This window comes from Hemicordylus capensis, chromosome 5 (genome assembly GCF_027244095.1).
Source record: "Hemicordylus capensis ecotype Gifberg chromosome 5, rHemCap1.1.pri, whole genome shotgun sequence".
Taxonomy (NCBI): Eukaryota; Metazoa; Chordata; class Lepidosauria; order Squamata; family Cordylidae; genus Hemicordylus; species Hemicordylus capensis.
Window position 1 is genome coordinate 107358862 of NC_069661.1, and position 15230 is coordinate 107374091.

Here is a 15230-nt window from a genome sequence, read left to right on the forward strand (position 1 = left end):
TAAATGCAGGTACAACCTGAATTTAACCTCTACTTTTTGAGAGGGCTATCTTAAATTCTGAGTTGTCTACGAATGGGGTAAATATGGTAAGGCCCACAATTTATTTCTCTTTCTTTCCTATAAATATCCTGTTGCACATCAGCACTACAATCTGGATTTTATTGCTGTGAGCTGATCCGAGCAGTAGTGCACTGGAGGGGTGAGGTATAAATATTTGAAATGGATGGATGGATGGATGGATGGATGGATGGATGGATGGATGGATGGATGGATGACAGCCCACCAGTTCTCATACATAATTCACAACAGTCAGGGGCGTAACAAGGTTGGCTTGGGCCCAGAGACAAGATATGTAAATGGGCCCCCAACCGCCACCAGCTTGCAGCCCATCTCAGCAGCACGCTGGAAGTTAGAAACCGAAGGTAGAGGGCTGCCTAAGCTCAGCCAAACTCTACACATCCTCTTATGAGCCAGCCCTACGTCCTGACATCAGCACGAGGCTGTTCTCTTTCAACTTCTTTCTTTCATTGTATATACATTTTTAAAAATTAAAATAAAATCCTCGGGGGGGCAGGCAGGGCAGGGGGAAGCGTCAGCCTGCTAAAGCACCAGTCAGATGCCACTTCAGTTTCTCAAAATATTTTCAAAATAAGAAACTTGACTCCCTTTCCTGAGGAAACTGCAGGAACATCCTCATCTTCTCAGACAAGAAAAAGTCTCTCCCTCTTCGCTCCACCCCACCCCCACCCCACTCCTCTTTGGTGAGGCCAGGACTCGTTCCTTATTCCCTCAGGAGGAAGGATCCAGAGAGAAACCAAAGTGAAAAATCAAGCAGCATCAGCTCAGCACACACACAGACGGTGGGAGGAGATGGCTGACCAGAAAACTGCATTGGGGTGGGGAGGAGAGTTAGTTTTAAGCAACTCTCCAACTCGGTGCGCGTGCCTGCTCCGCTCATCAGCAAAGGGAAGGCTGCCGCGCTGGGCTTCCTTGAGTTGAGTGCACCACACCACCCGCCCGATTCTATGTTCAGAGTCCCCTATCAAAGAGCTTCTTCCTTTGCCCCTCCAGGTCTATGCGCATTACAAGGCAGAGAGGGCAAAGGGGCTGGGGGTGGGGCAGAATTGAATGGTTAGAGATGGCAATTTTATTAGCAAATGGAGGGAGGGAGGAATCAGGTCACCCGCCGCCCCCTGCCACCCCCACATAAGCCAGCTCGTCATGCCCCAACCGTTTCCTCAACCCCCTCCCTCCCTCCCTCCCACCACCACATCCTCCTGGGGTATAAACAAAACTTTTTTTAAAAAAAGAAAAACAACAACAAAACCACACAAATCCAGAACAACAAGAGTCTTTTCAACACCCCCACCATGGGGGGAGGGCGGAATAGAGTGGGTTTCCCCACCGCACCCTCCCGCAGCTTGGACTCACTCAGCACACACATGGTGAAATTTTAACTGACTGACTACCTTTCAGCAGCTAGCAACAAGCTGGGATCATGGGCAGGGCACACGCACGCAGACACAGGCAGCAGCTTGAAGTACAGCACAGCAGATGAGTCGATGCTCCTGCCAGCCTCGTGTATGCAGTGAAAGCAGCAGCAGCGCGGCTTGAGTTGACCACCTGACGTGACGACATCAATCACAGCAGCAGCACGGCAGGTGGCCAGGAGGACTTGCAGTGCCAGCACCGGCTCAGATCTCGAGTGAGTTGTGCACCCCACGCGGAAGCGCAGGCGGGGGCGGGGCAGGTCCGTCTGGCCATTGGGGTGCCGGAGGAGCCAAGATGGCTTCATTTTGAAAATACACTCATTCAAGGACGCTGGGGCCGGTGCTGGGTGCGGGAGACACGTGACATGTCTCTGGGGGGCCCCCCAAGCTCGGGGGCCCCCAGACAACTGTCTCCCCTTGCCCGATCGTAGTTACGCGCCTGACAACAGTATTGTCTCCTTTTTGTCTTGCAGGTACACAGGGACACCAGTTTTGAATGGAGCCTTAGGTTTTTCACTTGCACTTTCTGAGTACCCAATGTACACTGAGTGGCAAACATCCGATTTTTGATGTAGGAACGTGGAGTAGCCATTCTCATCTGTAGGCTTGCTACATTACAACAGAGAAGAAAAATTGTTTAAGAGCAGGGACAACTTGTGAGGAACAAGTTGTGAGCCACAAGTCCACAGGTCACATACTATGGACTGATGGCTGCTTGATAATCTCCCTATATTTACTTTTTCAGAGAGGCAGCAAACTTGTGGTGGGCCACAATTTGTATAGGTCTCGTTTAGAGGCTTAAGTGAGTATGGAAGCAGGGAAAATATTAATATGGTTACAAAAAAAGTGAAGGCACTTCAGAGTGGTAGTGTCAAGCTGTCCACACACCATACCGTCTTCCCTCCGCCACCTTACTGATAACCTTGTTCACACATGGATCTTCATCACCTGATGACTCATTGCTTAATGTAGGAACTGACCCTATTGAAAGCATTGCTGTGTCTCACATGGTTTCTGAAAAATAAATGGTGGGGCAGGTGGTGGGAAACTACTTGTCTGAGGGGCCCCTCTGGAACTGCCCTTGCCCTCTGATGCTGGTCATCTTTTTGTTCCATCATGAGAATAGAAGATTTTTGATTGATTGATTGATTGATTGAGTGCTGTCAAGTTGGTGTGGACTCTTAATTCTGTCTTTGCAGCTTTGGATTTTCTTTTCCCGCATGGCAACATCAGCTGCTAGACGTCCAAAAGGCTGCAGTCTAACCATGTCATAAACACTCTCAGTACTCTGATAGATCCTCAGTTCTTCCTCAGTAGCTCGTTGAGTACCATCCAGCCTGAGGGGCCCATCATCTGGCACAGGCGTGGTTCGTGGATGCACCTCTGGGGTGGGGGGGATGGGCAGCTTCTTTAACTGTGAATGGAGCCGGCGCTCCGTGCCGCCCAGCAGCTCTGTTTACAGTTAAAGAAGCCCGGAGGTGAGTTGACGAGCCGCCCCAGATCTGGCACTACATCAACAATCATTCTATTTTGACTACCCATGTGGTTTTCTTGGTAAAATATGGGAGTGGGTTACCATTGCCTTCTCCCACACAGTATGAAATGATGCCTTTGTCATTGTCACTGAAGTGATCGTCCACCTCCAGCACCGTCCTATATCATTGTTGCCGAATATAGGTGCCTGCTTGCTTTAACTGGGCAGCTGGTACGACCTTCGCGCTTTGGGTGACCATACTGGGAGTATATCTCCCAGAGTATTTCACTCATCCCTCCCAAGAACATCCCACCACCCCAATGAGGCAGCATAGCATATTTTTAGAATCCTCCAAAATAGGAGGATCCCCCAATGTGATACATTCATGGAATCCCTGAAAACATGAGCCAAAGCTTTTCTTGAGAATCGCCCATCCTCCAAATTAATCCCACCCCCCTGGTCTTTGCTCCCACACCTTTAAACAGAAAATGGGCAAGCAAAAATTAGCAAACAGAAATAGCTTCTTTGTGGACATGTGGAGAAAGCAATGGCAAAGGCTTCCCCTGTTAAACTTTAATGCATTAAAAACCCAGGAGAAACATCAATAACTCTGCTCAAAATGCAGCCAGACCAGAACACTGATAACATTTCACCACCTTGAAAACTTGAATCAGACACACACTAGCACCTTCAAAAGTGTCAAAGAATGTGATACATATGCCCAACATTAGCAAAGCAGAGGACGGTGTGATAGCAGTGCCTTGAACTGCTTTGTCATTTGGGAAGCCTTTCAGGCTCATACTCTCTCACTTTATTTCTCTCATAATTGAAGAACTTTCCTTTTTAACTCCCGAGCCACATTTCAGTTGACTCCCACTCTTTTTACACTGATCAAGGGCAGCTGCAGCTCAGGAAAAAAAGCCAAGTGGTGTACAGTATATATCCTTTCTTTTCACTAATAATGCAACATATTTTTTTTTCCTATTGGCACAGAGGAATAAAAGCCAAATATCATCTTAAATGGTAACCTTGCAGAAATATGGTTTCATACAGCACCAGAGGAACTAACATTCCCCTTTGTAGAATTTAAGGGTGGGGGAGATCAGCTTGCTCACTCTTTTTCTCGCAGAAGACTTATAAAAGCTTAATGTTATAATGACAGCATACCATACAGAAAGCTCCCAAGGGCTCTCTTTGGGAGTTTAAGACTTTGCTTTGGACTTAAAGAGAAGTATTTGCAGAGCAAAATACTCTTCCTCCACCCTACCTGAAATACTTATGAATCATTCATTCAGAATCCAATCAGCAGTAGCCAATATGATAGACCTATAAGCTATGTGGATCCAAATATCATTGGTAGGGAATGAAAGGTAGGGGGAGTCCAAGGGGGAATGAATCCCACTAGAGTTGCCCAGATTTTGTTACTAGCCCTGAATCCATGTCTTTAAGAACCCTGACATGCAGAAATCTAGAAGGTGGGGTTTCTCGTGGCATATGATGTGTGCGCGCATGTGCGTGCGCGCACACACAGACACACAATATCCAGGCCGGGGGGGGGGGGGGACGGGGACAGGTTAGCTAACCTATAGAACTCACTGGATTTCTGCCATTAAGGGGGTATACATCTGGAGAGATTTGTCTGTGGTTGCCGCCAACTCGTTTGGTGGCTACTGCGGGGGCAGACCTTTTCCGTTGCTGCCCCTGGACTTTGCAATGCGCTCCTTGTTGAAATAAGAGCCTCCTCATCTCTGGAAATTTTTAAAAAGGCACTGAAGACATATTTATTCACCCAGGCTTTTAATTAGATATATAGTTTTAATATTTTAATGTTGGGTTTTTAAAAAATGATTTTAATGTTAATGATTCTAATTTTTAAATGTTTTAATTATTTATTTGATTTAATGTTTAAATGATTTTAGCTGTAAACCACCCAGAGACGCAGGTTGTGGGCAGTATAAAAAGATGTTAAACAAACAAACAAACCCACATTCCTCAAAGTGTGCATAATGAACACACAGGGGGTACTGTTGCTGTTTCAGATTACATCATCTTCACAAGAGGGTATATGCAGGCACAGCCAACCATATGGGCTCCGTATCCCTGAAAATTGGGGAGAAGAATGAGGATTGCATATACTGAGCATACATGCAGATTTCCCAATTGTGTTGAATACATGGAAGCACCAAGAGACATAAACCTTGTTCAGATGTTATATTGTACCTGCATTCAGATGTCTGTATACTCATACATGTTTTTGTGTGAATGACTATATCAACATTTGTTTTTATTGTGGGCCTGTACACAGGTCCCTTTAATGCATGATACAGATAAGAGGCTTACTGCTGAAACTGCGTTCAGTGTAACATGTTAACAGATCTGTACCTGAGTACACTGTACACAGAGGCCCTATTTGCATGTTATGTTGAACACTTTTATTAATGTACAGTGTACACACACACCCAGATCTCTGCACAGATTCAGTTATTTGCACATTATGTTGAAATGGGTACATTAATACACTTCCCATCTGTATCATGCCTTAAAGAGAGTAAGAGACCTGTGTACAAGTTCACTATTAAAACAAATGTCGACACAGTCATTCACACAAAAACACATATGAGTGTAAAGACACTTGTATAACATAATGCCTGAACAGGACTAGATTGTATGAGTGTTGAAAATAATGTCTGAACAGGATACAGTCCATCTGAGAGTCTATCTCCTTTTCAGATCTCCTTAGAGAAAAATTGCAGAATCATTCATTCTCATATGGTGGCTAGATATTTGTATTGTTATACCATTCAGTACAGCATCCAATATGATTTTGCTTAGGCAAACATGGTTAAGGCTGCACATAAGTCATTTCAATATTTGCTTCAAATTGGCATATTTGATACAGTCAAACTAATTTGAGAGAAAAATATTTGTCTCACCAAGCATTCACATTGGTTGGATGCTACAGTGGCTGTTTCCCTTTGGCTGATTCTGCTTCTCAGTGCTATTTTTCTTCTTTGCCCTCATTGTCCTTGGCTTTATAAACTATCACTGCCACTTTAGTGGATGGGTTGTAGTGGCAAACATGATTTTGTTTATGGGCATCATCAACAAAATTATGTAAATCACTACAGCCAATCAATTTAAACAGCAGTAAAGGTAAGTGAAGCTGAGGAGAAGGATGGCAAAGAAGAAAGGAAGTGGCTCAGAGAAACAGCTGCAGCCAAGGGAACTACAGGCCACTGTACAACATTCAACTGCAAGAATTCTCAAAAACCACAAAACGCAGAAGACACTTTCAAACTTTCAGAAATATGAAATTAAATTGTTTCAGCTCAGACTTAGCTATGTTCACCCTAAATATGCATTTTTTTGGTCACGTAAATATTGTTGCATCTCTTTTAGTGCTCTGTACTCTTGGATTTTGTATAGGGGACATAACCTTAGAGGCTTCTGAATTCGTGGAACCAATTCTAGTTCAAAAACTGAGGCCACAATTCTATCCTGGCAAATAGGGCAATGTTTTAAAAAATGATTTGTTTCTCCATTTGTTTTCTTTGTTAAATTTGTCAATATTGTCAATATTCATTCATTTAAATCACATCTGGCTCATATCGAAAGTTGCCCATTTAATTCATTTATGGCTGATTTCACTGGCTGTACTTCCCCTGTCTATAACTTTGCTGTTTTCTCTGCCAGCAGGCATGGCATTTGCAGGCATGCTAGGTCTTCTCCAAGGAACCATATCTGCTTAATTCCTTTATAGGCCTCTCCTAAAATCCATATTATTACAGAAATACATGTTCAGTCCTTTCTCTGTTTACAAAATTTGCTTTTCTTTGTGATTTAGTTTGAGCCCTAAACAAATAATGTATAAGTAATTCAAGTTATTATCTTTAGGACTCACTTTCCAATTATTAGCCTTCTGTACACTGGTCCATTGGCTAAGATGGAAAGTGACCAGAGTATAAGAATGATTGAGAACATCGTGAATTCAAACTGAAACAAGCCAGAAAGTTCTATAGGAGGAAATAATTCACAAGAAATTGAAACAGTTCCTGTACAAATTGAAAGAACTACAATAAAAATTATCAATACATCCCAAAAATGCACTTGATGCAGTCCACATTTTAACTATCCCGAGATACACTGTGCATTACGTTGAGCCATAATCCATTTCAATTACTGTACTTAAAACTTAAACAGTATGAAAATTATTTTCATACTGCTTATACGACTTGTCACATACATAGTGCTGCAGCCCACTTCCCGATAGGATTATAGACAGGGCTTCAGAGACGCTGATCTTTCAAATCATACTTGACCTCCAAGGTATATGCAGGAACAGTAGTAATTTTAAACTATATCATCATTCCATCAACACATCTCTGTTTCCATTGATAGAAATCACAGCTGGATTCTTTACATCCTTTGTAAACTCTGTTATGACAAATCAGGTATTGGTACCTTACAAATATATGCTGCACTGTACAAATATATTTTGCATACATTTTGCACAAAGGATATAATGAACATGTCTACATGTTCAAGACTACAGTTGGGATAATAACATTTGAATGTCGCCCCTATGTGGAAAAACTCCTTGCAAACAGAAAACCCCACTGCAGGCTCAGGGCTGGGCTCAAACTCCCCAACCCATGATAATTTTATATTTGAATGCGTTTTTTGTGGGAGGGAGGGGGGGGAATGAAGGCAGTATTCAAAAGAGGTATGCTCTACCAGTAAACTGAAGTGAAATAACCCATTGTACCACCTGAGTCAATAGCCCTCTGAGTAGTAGCCATTAATAGACCATGATGTTATCCAAACTGTTCTTAAAGCCATCCAGGTTATTGTCTGTCACCACATCTTGTGGCAGAGAATTGCACAAGTTGTTTATGTGTTGTGTGAAAAAGTACTTCTGTTTGTTGGTCCTAAATTCTGCTTGTTGGTCCTAAATCAGTTTCATGGAATGACCCCTGTTTGTAGTGTTGTGTGAGAGGGAGAAAAAGTTCTATCCACTTTCTCCACACCATGTGTGATTTTAGGTTGCTATATCTCTAGAGATTATTGGCAAGACCCAACACATCAAGCAGTTGTCCTCACAGAGTGCAATATGTGAGTGACCACTCCCCTTTGCCAAGATCAAGCATTGCCATGGGAAGGACTTGTGGGTCCTAGAATGCCAGTTGCCGGTACTTTTTGTAGAAAGAAGCTCTATACAGAGCTTCATAAAACATGTGTTGTTGTTTGTTTCAGTTTCAGATACTACATCAGTTTTGTTGTATCTGGGAGAGACAAAATGATTTTTGGTGGTGGTTATTTTGGAAGTTTCATAACTTGCTAAGTAGCACAAGATGTTCTCTTCAATTCTTTGCCATGGCCAGTGTGTGGCATCTGGAATGTGCTTCAGTTCATTGGTCATCTATCCATCAGTGAAAAAGAAGGCAGGGAAAATAAGGTACATTTTGCTGGGCAAAAAAGAAGAATAAAAAAGACAATTTTTGCAAAGGCTTAATATGGTTTCTTTTCCTAACTAGGGAAATAGAACTATGTCATGAGCTCTAAATATGCTTGACAGATCAGTGACTCTAAGCTTTCACTGAAGTTTAATAACTATAGGGACTGAGTCTCAAAAACTACAAGGGCAATATATTGATGTATCCTTTCTCAGAGGAACTCAGATCATCTTCTTGACTGACAGTTTTAAAAATGCTTTCAACTATAATAAAATAGAAGTTCTGTTTTGTGTTCATGAAACACTCAACTGAATTACACTGGCTTAAAGCAAGCTGATGATGTGAGGTTTATCTGAGACTGATGCCACAGTGAGAATGGAGGTGGGAATGTCAGAATAAAATGAATCACAAATAATTCTTCAGAAATTAATAATTTCTTGGGCAAATTGTATTTTCCTAAGAATGAGGAACACTATGCAACTGAATAAGCAAATCATCTTTCCAAGTGGAGCACGAAAATTTAATACTTCATAGATTGATCTTTTTCTCCAGTCAATGGACATCTTGATCTATACACCTTGATGAATTCAAATAGCAAAGAGAAATTTTGCTTGTGTGCCACTGATCTGCAATGCACAAAGCAAATTTGTTACTCCCTTCTGCCACACCCAGTGTTGCCTTTAATGAAATCATTGTCTCTTTTCATTCATCCATGTCTTATTTGTATTTTGTAATATGAACTGTCATTATTTTTCTGGCATAATTTTGCAACATACAAGGAAAACACTGTGGGCACAATTTAGGCAAAGTGTGTACTTTTTAGAAGCCCCTGTTATCTCGTATACCAAAGAGGTCTCCATCTCATGGAGCCAAATGACAGGTCATGACAGGAGATCCATGACTGATCCTCCAACTTATTTTGTTTTACCAAATTCCACCATGTGTGTGAATTTGGTCAGGGAAAAGGCATGGGAGCAGGGGTTGTCTAAGTTTTCCCAATCTTAAGCATCCCACAAGCTGTAGGGATGTGAGAGCCAGCTCAATTCTAACTACAGTTCAAATTGAACTGGCTCAGCTCAGACAGTCCAAGTTCAAATCAGATTGGCCTTCCAAAGTGGGGTGCTGGTCCTAGTTCACAGCCCAGGCCCCAGTTCTAAGAACCAGCTTGTGGACCAGTTTGGGTATACTTGTAAAGGGGAATCAGGTGAGGATTCCCCTTTACAAGTAAAGGGAGATTCCCTAACATAAGGGGGAAGGGACGTGAAAGTACCTTTTATGATAAGACCATGGTGGTGGTGGTGTCTCTAGAGTTGGCGGAGGCGTCTCCAAACCCACAGCCAGTCTCCCAAATGACAGCCCGGGCAGGCTGTGGCCTCTTCACATGCACTAATGGGCAAATCACATGGTTATGCTAATGGTAACATACTTTATAGGTTCTGCCAAATGGAGTGGCAGAAAGAAAGAACTGTTCTATTATGGAAATGACCAGATGCATGCTTGTAGATGCTGGTTTGGCTACTAAATTTTGGGGAGAGGCAGTGATAACGGCTACTTACCTGCAAAACAGATTGCCAAAAGAGGTCACAGGAACGCCACATGAGTTATGGCCTGGCAATAAGCCCACTTTCAATCATATAAGAATCATATAAGAATGTTTGGATCTAAAGGATCCACCTATATACCAAAAGCTAAAAGAACCAAACTCAACTGTAGAGCTGATGAAGGAACACTTGTTGGCTATTCCACAGGATGTAAAGGATATAGGATTTTAGATCTTGCCATAGAAACAATTAAAATATGCAATATAGCTGTCCATGTTTAGGGAGGAGGAATTCCCCAATTAACCTTCACACCCGCTCACACTAAATTACAGGCACAGGAATTGCCTCAGAATTGGGGAGAAAGGAAGTATATTTACTCCACTCCCCTTCACCTATCAGCAGGAATAAAGATCCATGCTCCTCCCCGGGAGCCCACCAGACCTGCTTTCCTGCTTTCTCACCAAACTGGTTTTGCTTTGCTATTTGGGGACTGAACTGCCATTGTTCCTCTACAAGCTCCTCTTGTACAAGGCATCTGGTGGGCCACTGTGTTAAACAGGTTGTTGGAATAGATAGGCCTTGGGCTTTATCCAGCAGGGCTGTTCTTATGTTCCATATTGAGCAATTAGAAAATCTTCTTTCGTCAACTGAGCTAAATCCATTTATGTTCTCCTTCGGCAGGGGGGATAGAGTGGCAGGGCATAGAAGTTTTCTACACCCAGCTTTTAGTTCGCATCTCCTCAGGAATGGAGGTGTACATTCATATATCAGCCAAATTAACCTTGAATTCCTGAGAGCTATCAAGGAGCACCTCACAGACAATTTGGGTTTTTCATTGTGTGTTAGAGTGTAGCCCAATTTATATCTGGGGTTTAAAAAAACCACATTTTGCAGTGGTTTTAGAGGGCAACTTCGAACTTGCAGTAAAATGTTGCAGAAAACCCACAATAAAACCTGCTGTCTGGGAAAGCTCATGGAGAGAAGGAGAGAAAAGAAAAGAAGAAAAAGAAACAAGGAAGGGGGTGGGAGAAGAAAGAAAATGTGCCTAAGGGAAAATATGCTCTGATGCCATCCATCTTCCTGACACAGAAGTTCACAAAGTGCTGACAGAGATCTCTGGATGTTGCAGCTATAAACTTAACATTGAATTTTTGATTCACAGGGGAATTAATGACACCAAACATTGGAGTTTGAACCACAGTAAGGAAACATACCTCTAGCTGCATGTACACATGCACACACACATGCACCTACAGAGAGAGAGAGAGAGAGAGAGAATCCATGTTTATAACTTGGAAGAGTTCCAAGAGTATACACATGCTTGTGCATTGGCTGACAGAAATGTGAATATTTTCTTATGCTTCCTTCGCCATCCAGTCCTCCTCCACTTTTACTAACTTTAATTCTTCTGTGGATAGTGATGATTTGTGAGCTACTGAGACACAGCCATAAATATATGGGAAGCCTTTTCATAAATAATGCTAGCATATGTTGAAATAAATCAACAGCCCCTCTCCACATCAGACGTAAAACTGGCCCCAAAACGAGTAGGATAAATTTTGTTTGGATCAACATGACATACCCTCCAACATTTCAAAGATGAAATAGGGACACTCTTATGCTCTAATAATACTCCCAATTCTCATCCTGGCAATCTCTGCTCAAGTACACTCCCCGCCCCGCCCCACCCCCACCACCCATTATACATAGCTGAAGACTTTTCTCCATTTGCTGTACAATGTATTCATTTAGTGTGCACTGCCTGTCTATAACAAGGTATGTTTCCATAAATGTTATGGACATTTATCAGGGCATTGTATTTATAGAGGAACTAAAATTCAAACACATCCAGCAACATTATTATGGCATTTGTTTGTTTTTTGAGTAGGAGAATGATAGAAAGCAATGTGGAGACTCACAAATGTGGTGGTTTACACATTTCCAAGTCTCCCCAAAATGCAAAACAGCAACAATGATTTATCAGGAATAGGTACCAGAAAACAGGGATTACCCTCAGGAAATAGGAACAATTAGAACATATGACACAATTAAACAGGCCAGAAGGTCTAAAGATCTCCTTAGACATCATTTGAATATCACAGAGAAAATGGTACTATCCAGGACAGAATCCTATTCTGCCCCCATGGAGGACAGGAAATGGAAGATGTTGCCATAGGTGTTGAAGATGTGTTCTGTCTGTGTGGATTACAAAACAGTTTTCTCTTAAAGTTTTTAAGAACACTTTACTAGGGAGACAAAGACACTAAGAGGTCAGTACTGAACTTGCTGACTCATAGACAAAGAACAGGAACAAACAGGAACAGGAAGGAGAATAGAAACTCCTAGCTAGTCCAACTAATACAGAGGAAACCATAGTGCCCCCTCTGGCTCTTTAGAAGATTGCACGAATGCAAACAATAAAGCCGGCTAAGCTGCAGCTGTTGCATATCCCAACAATAGGAATGCCGGAAGCTGCCATATATCGAGTCAGACCGTTTTTCATTGAGTTCAGTATTGTCTAAATAGACTGGCAGCAGCTTCTCCAAGGTTACAGACTGGAGCCTCTACCAGCCCTATCTGGAGATGCCAAGGAGGGAACTTGGAACCTTCTGCATGCAAGTATGCAGCTGCTCTTCCCAGAGCAGCCCCATTCCCTAAGGGGATAGCTTGCAGTGCTAACACAAGTGGACTCCCATTCAAATACAAACCATGGCAGACCCTGCTTAGCAAAGGGGACAATTAATGCTTGCTACCACAAGACCAGCTCTCTGTCACGTGTCTCATGTCTTGAAATGTGTCTCACTTCAAGACACATGAATGAATTGTCTTCAATTCCATAGTGTACTCTGGTTTGACCTTGCCACTTGTTCCCCTTCACCTGAAAGCAGACCCATAGTCAGCCTAAAGGTTCAGGTTGGGCTGGTGGTGCTACAGGTCCCGTCCCCGCCAAATGTACCTACTATAATTGCAACATATGTTCCAGTGGCTGGAAGGCCAACTGCCGGATCATTCAAAATAGAGCCCAAGACTGAAGGAATAAGTCTCTCACTTTTTCTGCTAGTTTATCTGGAGATAGGGAGACGAGAGTAGTGTTCGGTGCCCCTGCTGTGTCTATTCCAGTGGTGGTGGGGAACAGAAGAAGATGTGGCATTGGCTGGGCAGAAGGGAGCTCAGAAACATAATAGCTGTTACCTCTTCCAGCTCTCCTGCCAGCTCTTTGACCTTGGGGAGCAGTACCAACTACCCACAGAACCTCACTTTGCTTCTTTTTAATACCAGGTCAGTTCCAAATAAAACAGAAATCATCCTCAACTTGATTGTGGATTATGGAGTTGACCTGGTGTGTATCAAGGGTTATTTGATTCAAGGTCCAATCACTCAAATCAACCACAAATTGATTCACACTTCCCTATTAACCAATACACATGTGCAATCACATCAATATTTGTTTGTATAGAGTGTTTTTAAACAATGAGCATATGCCTACAGTAAGTTAGAAGAAGAAAACCTGAACTGACAACAGAAACAAATTGTGGCTGCAATATCTAGAAGTAAATTACAGATTGCTAATGCATTAGACCTGCTCCACAAACAAAAATCCAGGAACAAATTTTGATAGGGAATCCCCCCACAACGTATCCCTTTGCTATTCCCAGTGCACAACATACACCAAACTCAGCAGCCTAATCCTGCTTCCCTACCCACTCTTACTCCTACTTTTCACTTGTGAACGCAATGATTATACTCAGCCCACTGTAGGGGGCTGGGCAGAATTGTGCTCTAGATGACAAAGTTTAAGAAAGGCAGAAAAATTGAAATTATATATACACACACCAGTCTCTAGAATAGGTTGAATAATTAATTCATCTAGGGAAAACTGATTAACTGTTCATGACAATTCTGTGTGAATACTTAAGCAGATGCGTAAGGGAGATATAGTAACAAACCACTTTATTTTTCCTACTTATCAAATACCATAGACCAAGCCTGCATAACATAAGGCCCAGGCGCCAGATCCGATCTGTGGGAACATTTTTTGTTGGCCTGAAGGAATGAATGTCCTGCAGCAACAGCAGGAGCCATGAAGAACTTTTGGCCTGTCCTGCCAATGAGCAGCAGCACCTCAATGCAATTGGTCACTTGAGACTGGATTTCCCCTGCCCCTCTTGCTGGCCCTGCCCCTGGGTGAGAGTCCACTGACACCATCCCTCTTTCCCCTTAACTTTCCTCCTGACTCCAACCCTTTGCCCCCTCATTTTCATTAATATTTTTAATATTAAAAATTTAATTTTAATATAAAGATTAATGTATTGAAAAATGACTTGGCCTCTCCACACCAAGTGATGGTTGGTTCTGGCTCATCTAAACATTTGAGTTGTGCACCCCTGCCTTAGACCCACATTCAATTCTTCACTTTCCCCCCCCTAAAAACTCCTCCTACTCACTCATAGCCATACAGCATCCTATTCAGAAGATGGAATCATCAACAGCCAACCACATTGTTGCTTTGACCCCTTTGAAACACAACGACTTCATTGGTTGAGAGTCAGTTTCCTCCCATTTGGTTAGGATGCATTTTGTGGCTTGCATATTATGATAATGACGACTGCACGATTATGGTTATTTATATTGGTATTAAAATAGTGGGTTAGGATGGATGTGAAAGATAGAAGGGTGAATGAGAAGAGGCTGCATAACTCTTCCCCCCCCCCCACCCCCAGCATTTCCCAGCTCAAAATTGCCCTCTTCTAGAAGTTTTCTAGAAGAATATATGGATAAATTATGGAACCAGAGTGAAAAAGCAGCTTGGGGAGGATAATTTTGAGCTGGAGGAAAAAAGATGAGAGAGGAATGTGTGATAGAGGATTGCAAACTAGATGGATCTTTACCTGATACAGCACGGCCATTATGGAATGGATCTTTTCCCCATATGTCCATCTTGCACTTTAGATGTGGTCTGCCTCAGGCTGCTTCGGGTGAAAAAGAAACAGAGGAAATAATCACAGAAAAGCACTTGATGTGCAGTTTGAGATACAGTGAGCTTATAGAATTTATGCCAAACTATTGTTGAATCTGATACACAAAGTTTATTTTGTGTTGTGCATGTGTGTGCATAAACAAATCTCATATTTGTTTACACAAAACATAGGTCTGCATATAAATAATGTGCAGGATAACATACAATTCCAATAAACATACAAGAAATAGGTTTTAAAAAGTAAATGATTATACTGAATCTAAGTGGGTGCAGATTATCCCACCCACCCACTAA

General features: G+C 42.4%; 1 long non-coding RNA gene across 1 annotated transcript; it reads right to left on the minus strand.

Moving 5' to 3' along the window:
* Positions 1 to 8912: 8912 nt before the first annotated feature.
* LOC128328419 (uncharacterized) lies at positions 8913 to 11207 on the minus strand. The gene is made up of 3 exons (XR_008309200.1): positions 11173 to 11207; positions 9688 to 9803; positions 8913 to 9043 (listed from the first exon to the last, which is right to left on the minus strand). It is a non-coding gene; the product is annotated as an uncharacterized LOC128328419 (long non-coding RNA).
* Between the last annotated feature and the right edge of the window lie 4023 nt (positions 11208 to 15230).